General features: G+C 36.2%; 1 pseudogene; it reads right to left on the minus strand.

Moving 5' to 3' along the window:
* Nucleotides 1-2822: 2822 nt before the first annotated feature.
* LOC122416233 (kinesin-associated protein 3-like) lies at nucleotides 2823-8648 on the minus strand (annotated as a pseudogene).
* Nucleotides 8649-10464: the final 1816 nt, after the last annotated feature.

The raw sequence follows: 10464 nt of genomic DNA on the forward strand, positions 1-10464 counted from the left end.
AGAAAGAGCATTTGAAAAATGCGCGGTCGATACAGTAGGACCTCTACCCGAAACCGACCGGAGAAATAAATATATTCTAACAGCACAATATTTATTAACAAAATTTTCCGAAGCGATTCCATTGGAAAATCAGGAGGCACAAGAAGTAGCAAAGGCATTGACCACTCGGATCATTTGCCAACATGGACCTCCTCAAACCATTCTCTCCGATCAGGGAACGAATTTTCTGAGCGACGTTTTTAAGGAAACGTGCAAATTATTACGCATCAGGAAAATTCAAACAACCGCATATCATCCACAATCAAACGGAGCATTGGAAAGATCCCATCGCACTCTAGCAGAATATTTAAAACATTTCGTCCAAGAGGATCAAAGGGATTGGGACCTATGGCTACCATACGCCATGTATACGTATAACACAACACCCCATTCATCTACAGGATTCACCCCGTATGAATTGAGGTATGGTCAAAAACCTGTGTTACCGACTGCACTCGAAGAGCCGCTGAGAACCACATACTCGTACGACGACTATGCAGCCGAACTTCGAGAACGACTCAGAGCGACTTGGCAGGTCGCGAGAGCAAAATTAGTGGAAAAAAAGGAGAAAATAGCGGAAAAACAATGGGAAACTGCAAAAAACATCGAATACCGCGTTGGCAATAAGGTACTGCTGCTCGACCTAACAGTCCGTCGAGGAAGGTCAGCGAAATTAATGCCAAAATGGACAGGACCGAAGAAAGAAATTAAATATACAAAAAAATACGAAAATAAATACAAAAATAATAAACAGAACGAAACGAATAATACAGAACGTGTATCATAACACGAAATAAATAAATAAATTATAATCCGAACGAAAAAATTAATAATAATAATAATTATTTAAAAATATTGAAAGTCAACAAAGTCTATCCACTAACAACAAAAATTAATGAAAAACAATTCCAATTTATAGTAACCACTTCCAAAATAATAATTGTGGATAATTACAAAAGAACGTATGTAATAATGACTGAAGAAGATTTAAACAATGCGAAAAAAGTTGACAACATCTATTATTACAAACCTAAGCAATCACTGCAAACAATAAGCGATAATACATCATGCAAAATAGCGATTCATTTAGGAAATAATCCCGAAAAATTGTTACGTAATCAATGAATTGTAAAAATCGAAAAAACATTAATAATCGCACTAGAAAAGAAGGTAGATGGCTATTCGTAGCCCCAAAACCCGAAAATATTAGAATCGATTGTAAAAATAAGTCTACGACACACGAAATAATCCACAGTACAGGATTACAGGCTTTGGACGGAAAATGTTCCGCCACATCAATTAATTTTCAATTGTTTTCTTTAAATGAACTGCGACAAAATGAATTTATAACATATGTACCATTATATAACTTAACGAACGCAATCGGAATGGTAAACGCTAATCACCCTATTTTCAATTACAGCGTACCATCAAAAGTAATTATCAATCCACTAGAAACGAACGCATTAGGAAGAAGAATCGAAATCCTTAAGAAAAAACTAGATGAAGAACCAAATATTTGGGCACATCCCTATCACATAATCGGAAATTATTCTACCTAGGGAAAAAAAGGTTGGGACAAGTACATTGATGGTCTCTTTTTTCTGGATGACATAGAAAAAAGTTATAGAACCAGGAAAAAAATTCTATAGAAATAATAAACGAAAAATTGGAAAGTTCAAAAAAATTCAACAAAAATAAAAAACAATCGAAAAAATTCTGTAAAGAAAAATAAAGAAACTTCAAAAAAAATCATAAATATTGAAGACATTGAAAAATGTACTATCCAAGTTACATGTAGTATAAAAATGTATGATATCAATTGGAAGCCAAGTTTTTATTGATAATTCGGAATATTTATCCAACAAATTGGAAACTTTAATGAAATTCATGATAATTATTTTCACGAAAAAAGTTAATGAAAAAAAAGTCATAACGGAAGTTACGTGCAGTACTAAAATGTATTATATCAATTCGAGGTCAAGTATTGTAACGGTACTATTTTGTGTCAGAACACCCCGTTACGCGTAGATTCGGTAGGGTCTAAATTGCCCGAAAATGGCGTCTTCGCGATTTCCGGTCGGCCGAAAGTCACTAGCCGAAAAAACTGCAGTCGGATAGTTCCAGATGTAAGTATAGATGTCACAGTATGTGCTTTCATCGATGATTCGAAAATTGCAGTCTCGGCGACAGGGGTTCTCATATGAATCCATAATACGCATATCCGAGACGATTTGTTTTCGTTCGTAGCTGCTGCATGTCATGTTTGACGTTTGAGGTAATAATGGTAAGTTAAAAGTGGGAGGACGACGACGACGACGACGACGACGACGACGACGACGACGACGACGACGACGACGACGACGACGACGACGACGACAACAACAATAATAATAATAATAATAATAATAATAATAATAATAATAATAATAATTTTTTAATGAAAACAGAAGGATTCTTCGTCATTACTGGGCGGCAGCAAAAAGCGATGGCGAACCTGAGAGAAATGATGAGGAAGAGTGGCAATTGAAAGATGTTGTCCTTATCGAGGACGTCAAGACCGTTCCGATCGGTTGATGACTAGCAAATTCATTGGAAAAGGACACGAAACTTGAACAAAAAAATAAACAAACGTTTGGTAGTGTAAGATTTAAAGCAAGAATTTTGAAAAAATATTTATTTTTTATTCCTTTCTCATGTCAAATAATTGTGATAACAGGTTTTTTTTATCATTTCAAGCAAATACACTATTTCTATGACAAATGATCTCACGGAAGTCGGAGATCAACGAAACATTCGTGTAAATAGGAGGGCTCACAATTAATTCTTCTGGATGAGAAAATCGAGGCGTCTTTTTTATGCCTCGAGAAATGAAAAATACGCGCCTCGATGAAGCCTAGTACCTTATGAAACGAAAGCGTAACACTTTTGCTAATATCGATACAATTTAAGTATGTGTACGTGTTTTTGTCTTGTTGTTTTTTTGCTGTTCAAGCCATTCGTAATAGTGTGGACAACATTACTAATATGTGACTCAGTGAGTTCATATCAGTACGTGGGATGCTTCAGATTCGGTGAACTTGACTTTTGAGCTGTGATAAAGATCCTCTATGCCAGAACCCACGGACATTCCAAGTCACGACTGTATCTGTGGAACAAAAGTTCAAGTCATTTCCACGTAATCTTAGCAGTATTGCCATTCAAATTTGGTCTCATTGATCACTTACCGACTGACCGGGCGACAGGGATTTTCTGAAGAATCCGATGAATTCTTCACGTTCAACTCACCGTCGTCGGTGTTGAAAACTGTCGAATTACCTGTTTTTTTGAATTTTTATATTCAAATAATTGGAAAATTAGAGTGATAAATGTAATTTTGAATATGATGATTTCTAGACGTTTCTGAAGTCTATAGAAGCTTCGATATTATTGCAATTTTCCATTAAATTATTGTATTACAAAACAAAAACTATAGTCGAAAAAAGAAAGATTAACATCGTGATTTTGTTTTTGTTTCGAATCGTAAATCCGGATTTTACCTGAGGGAAAAAGCATCGTATGCCTTAGCTATTCGCCGCTTATAAAAGGTGGCAAACTGTCATCCTCGTCTACCACCAAAATGACTGACATTATCAACTGTAATCGATTCGACCATTTCAAGCCATTGTTGATTGTAGGAACGAAACTTTTCGACTTTGATACGAGCAGCCCAGTCTTTATCGCACATCTGAAAAAAACATTCAATTACTTTTTGTCGTTTTGTACACACAAATTATGGGCTTTCGAATAAACTTACGGCGATGACATCCAAACAAGCATCACAAACTTTACGTATCGCTGGATTCTTATCGTGCATCAGATCTATAAGATATCCTGGGGCTTCTGCAAAAGAATCTGAAATTTCGATTGAAACGAATTTATTCTTGAAGATAAATTTTCCCGAAAAATTCTATCGCAAAATAATAAATATGATCGAAGCATAAACCCTCTAATTACCATTACCAGTCTCGCGAATCAAATAATCCCTCGTCGAGTCGTGCTTCGATATCTGCTAGAATACGTAAATTATTTGCAAAACAATTTCGACGTCCTCCTGTTTCGCTGTAACAATAACGATCCAGAACGTCATTAATTGTAAAAAAAAGAGAATGGAAAGATCAACGAAATAGTTGAAAATCTCGTCTACTTCATATTTTTATCAAAAGGTCAGAAGAAGTTAAATCCTTTACTTTTTTCATGTTGAAAATCAAGAATAAATAATAATCTTCGAACCTTTCAATAACTCTATGAGTGAGAGTAAAATATCCGCCTTGCACAATAATCGGGCGCAATCTTCATCACAAGTTGCAGTGCCAAGTAGAACAACGACTTCAAGAACAAGGTCATCCTGTACTTTTCCTACAAAAGAAAAAATAATGATACTTCGGTTCTTTATTTTGAAAGCGAGAAGTAAAAACGGACTTGAAATGAGGGCAAGGTCACGTCACTTTTAATTACCAGGAACAAAATTGTTTCTTATCCAGGGTATGAGATTGCAACGCTGCAATATTTAAAAATAATCCAAATCCGGCAAAGCCAAGTTTCCGAGGACGCCAACTATTTCCAAAACAAAATCTTGACTGATTCAATGCCATGGCAAAGTCACCCACGAATTCCTTATAAACAAATGAACAATGGTTAATAGAAGACAACTACAAAAGTTCAGGGGACAATGGTAAATCTCAAATCTTATTCACGAGGACATTGCGTAAACGTACCACGAAGTGTTCTTTCGTTGAATCGTATTGGGATATATTTCTTTTCATTTTCATGATCAAGGCATCTTAATTTCTGAACGCTTTGTGAATCAATCCTTGCAAACGATTATTATCGATCATCAGCTGAGCATTTCTGTTGTTTGCAGCAAGATCCTCGATCTCAAGAATCATATCTGTTACCATCGGCATGCAATCCGTATTTCCAAACATCGATTGCACTTTGTCGTCCATGCTCAAGTGATACAAGAGTCCAAGGATCGTTGTTTTGTTCTTGATTTCACCTGTATAAAATTAATTGATAAAAGATGAGAAGTAAACAACCAATTTTTTGTTTCAACAATCAGTATGGAGATAAAATTCTGTTCTAACGTTAAAAAAGAATTTCTCGGATAATAATCCTATATTTTTTCCATTCAAGTCAGCTATAAACTTTAGTTTTCTTCGATCTCTTCTTGCCGGCGGACGTTCTCTTCGCGTTTTCGTTCGAACTCGACATATTAATTGTTTTTATTTCTGGTGGTGCTTGCTCTTCCGCAGTCGACGCTGTCTGACGTTCGACCGAGGTAGTTTGCCGATTCTCGAAAAGCGGAGTCATGCTCGCATTGAAAATAGTGCTTGGAAGATCTGCTCCAAACTCACGTAACAAAAGCCTCTTTTGTTGTTCAATTTTTTTGATCCATTCTAGGTTGCTCCATGTTTTGAGGATTTTCTCGGCGCTGTCGTGTCTCACGCAACACGATGGTCGCTCGTGAATCGGTTCTTGTCGATGCGATCGCGTATAAACTGTCGGACGTTCTCGATCATCCTGAGAAGAAATTCTTATCGATCTTTCATCCAAATTCTCAAGTCGCGAGGGCCCAGGTTGTTCTGTATCGCGGAGAATAATTTCACAGACCGGCTCTTCGCCTCTGTGACGTTCAGTTTCATAGTGCTTCCTTCGCGATTCTATATTGTGCTGATTTGTACAAACCGCAAAATTTTTTATTTCGTCATTGCGAGGTTTGTTTTCAGAATTTTTCAACATTTCGTTATAATCCCGCCTAACACACCGACGCAGCATCGAATCGTTGTCTCTTTTTTGAGCCGCCAGTCTTCGACTTTCGAGCAAACTCGATGCAAGACTTTCTGCTTCGATGAGTTCGCAGGCTGCTTCTACCGCGTTCGGCTAAAGAATTTCATTTGAGGGATTATTCAAAATCAAATACATTCAAATAGAAACGAAAACCAACAATTTTGATTAAGACGAAAATATGATGATTTCAAATGGTGACACAGCTTACCGAGTACTCGCTTCATTTCTCAAGTCAATTTTCTCGACCAGACCGATCGGCTGGTTATAAGAATTTCTTTGCCGCGTACTGTGGTCATAAACTTGGATTTTGCTCGGTAAAATTGGTTTTTGGGACTTGGATGTTGTTTTCGGTATTAACAATTCACTGCAACCGTCCGAAAAGTACGACGAATCATCGCTCACTGAACTACTCGAGCTACTACTGTTTGATGCAGACGTTTTTGGTTTGTAATCGTTCGGGTTATACCTATTTGATGAACATGAGAAAGAAACAAAGCTCAAAAAAAGAAAATCTAAGAAATTGTCAATTCTTGTGTTAATTTACCTCGTGACTTTGTCAGCCTTCGTCGGAGTCATTTTAATCGTAGGTGCGGTTTTGCGGGGCTCCCGATCCTCACTGTCACCATTGCAATTTGGATTTGGGCATTCGATTTCTGTTTCGATCTTTTTCGTTGTTTCTGAACTTTCTACGGTCGCACTGGTGGGTTTTCTACTTTTCGACCTCGTCGTCGTTCGTTTAGGAGACTTTGAACTTCTTTTGTCGACTTCGACAACGCGTCTCTGGGACTTGGCTTCAGAATTTTGACTAAGGACCTAAAAAATTGGGAAAAAATAAAAAATAAATATTTCTTATCATTTTCATGATCAAGGCATCTTAATTTCTGAACGCTTTGTGAATAAATCCTTGCAAACGATTATTATCGATCATCAGCTGAGCATTTCTGTTGTTTGCAGAAAGATTTATACAAAGTGCAATGAGTTCCGGCTTCACGCGCTCACCCTCGGTCTCAAGAATCATATCTGTTACCATCGGCATGCAATCCGTATTTCCAAACATCGATTGCACTTTGTCGTCCATGCTCAAGTGGTACAAGAGTCCAAGGATCGTCGTTTTGTTCTTGATTTCACCTGTATAAAGTTAATTGGTAAAAGATGAGAAGTAAACAAACAATTTTTTGTTTCAACAATCAGTATGGAGATAAAATTCTGTTCTAACGTTAAAAAAGAATTTTTTGGATAATAATCCTATATTTTTTCCATTCAAGTCAGCTATAAACTTACTCTGGCCGAGCAGCTTCACCAATTCCGGGAATAAGCCAACTCTTATCATTCTTCCTTGAAGTTTCGCTTCGTAGTCAGGGGGCCTTCTGAATTCCAAATGTCGTCTGTCAGTTTAATTTTTCTTTCTGTGCTGTTGTCGCTGTTTGTTGAAGGAAACAAAACTAAACCAGTCGTTGTTTCAAACTGTCGTTGACGTTTTTCCATATCATCCTTCCATTCGTCGTAACGTTGCAACTCACACTCAATTATTTCCATGCAAAGAGATCCAATCTAAATAGAATAAAATTCCGTCAGAACATTCGAAGTTGTAATACGGATTATTACTTTAATTGAATGCTTGACTCACTCTATATTCCACTACAATATTGTGGAACTGACTGTACGTTGAAAAACAGAAAAAAATATAAATAATGTTTGTAGAAAGTTCGATGCTTCGTTTCCAGTCTTCTCTCAAGGCTCTTGCTAGAGCGCTCAACAAAGATTCTATAAGAAACAAAAGAAAATTGTTTAATATGTTAATGGTTTTCATTCAAATGTTATGAGCTTGTTTCCATTTTATGAGCGTTGAATCTTTTGGGAATTTTGAAGTATTTTCAAAAATTTACCATTTTTTCTTAGTTCCAGAAGATTGTCAGGAACTCTTGCAAGTCTCAGAATCAATGCTGATCCTTTGATCTTTTGCGGTATAGACTCGTACAACAATTCTATGTAACTTTCAACATTGCTAATTACTGCTCGTTCCATAATCACTGTTGTCCGAATTCACAGTGTTGGACGATGTCGGACGTTCCGGTTGTGCATTGCCATCCACCGAGTTCCCTGAAGAATATTCAGTTTATTGTTTACAACTCATTTTTGTGTGTTTATCTCTGTAGTCAAATAGAATTTCCTCGAATCAGTTAGACGTCCTTAAGGGCTTGAAGATATGGTTAAGCCTCGGTTGATCAGGTACACCAATAAATTTGAGAAGACAATTTGAGACGAAAGGTTATATTAAATAATCAAGCACAAACCATCGGTGGTCGATTTACGTTTCTGAAGATAATAAATCAATTGTTCGACCCCGTTAAGTTTTGATTCGTGGATGAGAAAACATTTTTCCATGACTTCTTTGGCCAACAGAGACACGTTTGTGTCTGCATTGAGACTTTTAAATCTGATGATTTTTTGACATTTCTAACAATGTTTGAGAGAAGGAACATGAGAAATGTTTGATAAAAATTTCGGAAAACTGTATTTCACGAAATTGTGTAAACTTACTTTTCTGTCACCCAGCATTCGGTGACCGAGTTCACCAAGGATAAACGCTTCTACGTCATAATTGACAACAACCGCTTTTTCCGTGGGATGCACGTCGAGATTTCCCGACCACACTTTCCTGGTTTGCAGGAAAATAAATAAATTTCAAAATTTTTTGCGGTGTACACAGAAAACTATTGAAACGTCAGATCGAACATCAGTTGGTGAACTCACCTTTTAAGAAACTTGGCCTCGTCCATATATTTGTGAAAAAAACGTTTATCGCAATCCGTGAAAAACTCGGGAGAGTATATTTTTACTTCAGTGTCGATGATAATTTTGACAATTTTTCTATTTCTGTTTATAAATTAATTAGTTGTAAAAACGTACGAGATCATTGCTGCTGTTCCTCCTCCGTATATCATGAGCCATCCGTGAACTCAGTATATTTTCTAGTTTCACTTTGACATCAATTGTCTAATGTCACGGTGATCGAAGTAGTATCGAACAACTAAACTTTTTTAAAAGTTTTTTCTTCTTTCAATTTTATGATCAATCAATTCATCACTAATGAGATGTACGCTTATCAACAACACATCATAAATTCGATATAAAAATAGTGATTGGCTGTAGTTTGAGAGTTACTTGTAATTTTGCGACAAAAAGTAGTGTGCCTCCCGCGCAGTAGCAGAAGACCGGTTTAAATTGATTCAACTTTTGTGAAGCATTTATTCATTCTCCTTTATTGATTTAACAAGTAGTATATCTGTGTATTGCTGCTTCTTAATTACAGGTTTTGGAAAAACTTTTAACTGTGAAAACAAATAAGGACTTGCTATCATTGGAACAACATTTTAGATGGGTCTGAAAGTATATAATTGGGGGGAAAAAAATTGAAATGGATGAGTTAATCAAACATATGATATACATGATGCATCGTGAATTATTTATTGTTTAAAGGGGGATAACATCGTATAAAATTCATTATTGAAAAAAGAAAATAAATGATAGTGTGAGTAGGTGTAATTGAACGGAAAATTTAGGAAATATTTCAATCAATTTTTCATTCAAAATCGTATACATTTCGATTTAATTCCTACTCGAGCCAAAAATTTGGTTAAACGTGGAAAAAAAATTTAAGTAAAAATAGCTCAAGGCTGATGGAACAATCATTGGGAAAAAATCGTTGTGACCCCTCTCAGCTTACAACGAAATGTGCGATAAAATATATTATTTTTATCTTTGGAATGTTTTCTTTACGAAAGTCGAGAACAGACCCATCAGTTCAGTACAGAAAAGAAAGTAGTGCTTTGATATTCATTCCGTTTTGAGGCTTGCGATGTACAGAGTTTGAGTTATACTCGATTTAACTCTAATGATAAAGAATTGATTTATTTGTACTTTGGAATCAGGTCATTATTAAATCCTCTATGCTGTACTGCTGCACCGTGTTGCACCGTGTTCATAGCGGATTACTGGGCGGTAACTGACTGAAAACCCCCACAGTTCTCTTATGAAACTTCGACGAACACCAGGAACATTTCGATTAAACAAAAAGCTGTAATGAAAAATAGAAAAAATTATTTCTGCAGTAGTTCGTAATTTGTCTTCAATTTATTTTCTTTCTGGGAATCCTTACTCCTTCTCTTTCCTGCTCATTTCTTTCAAGAAAACCCTACTGAGAAGAAGTGGACGGTTGAGGATCGAGGACTTCTTGAGTTGTTCCGTCTTCTAATTCTGTCATGAGAGGATTTATTAAGGAGCATGCAGGAAATGCATTTACTTTGGGAAACAAGGTTTCTGTTTAAATTTAAATAAATCCAAAAAAAAAATGATCACACAAGGGAATCGAACCCGGGTTTATTAAGGAGCATGCAGGAAATGCTTTTACTTTGGGAAACAAGGTGATTTTAGCTCTCTTCAAAGAACTGTAGTAACATTTTCGTCCTTTCGTACTTGTACAGCGAAAAATTATTTTGAAATGACGTGTAAATTTTCTATTAATCAATGAAGCTCACCTAATTCGGCGGCTTCCAAAGCAGAAAGAGAGACGGTTCTTAAAAACAATCGAATTCT

The sequence above is a fragment of the Venturia canescens genome, chromosome 9, assembly GCF_019457755.1.
Source record: "Venturia canescens isolate UGA chromosome 9, ASM1945775v1, whole genome shotgun sequence".
NCBI lineage: Eukaryota > Metazoa > Arthropoda > Insecta > Hymenoptera > Ichneumonidae > Venturia > Venturia canescens.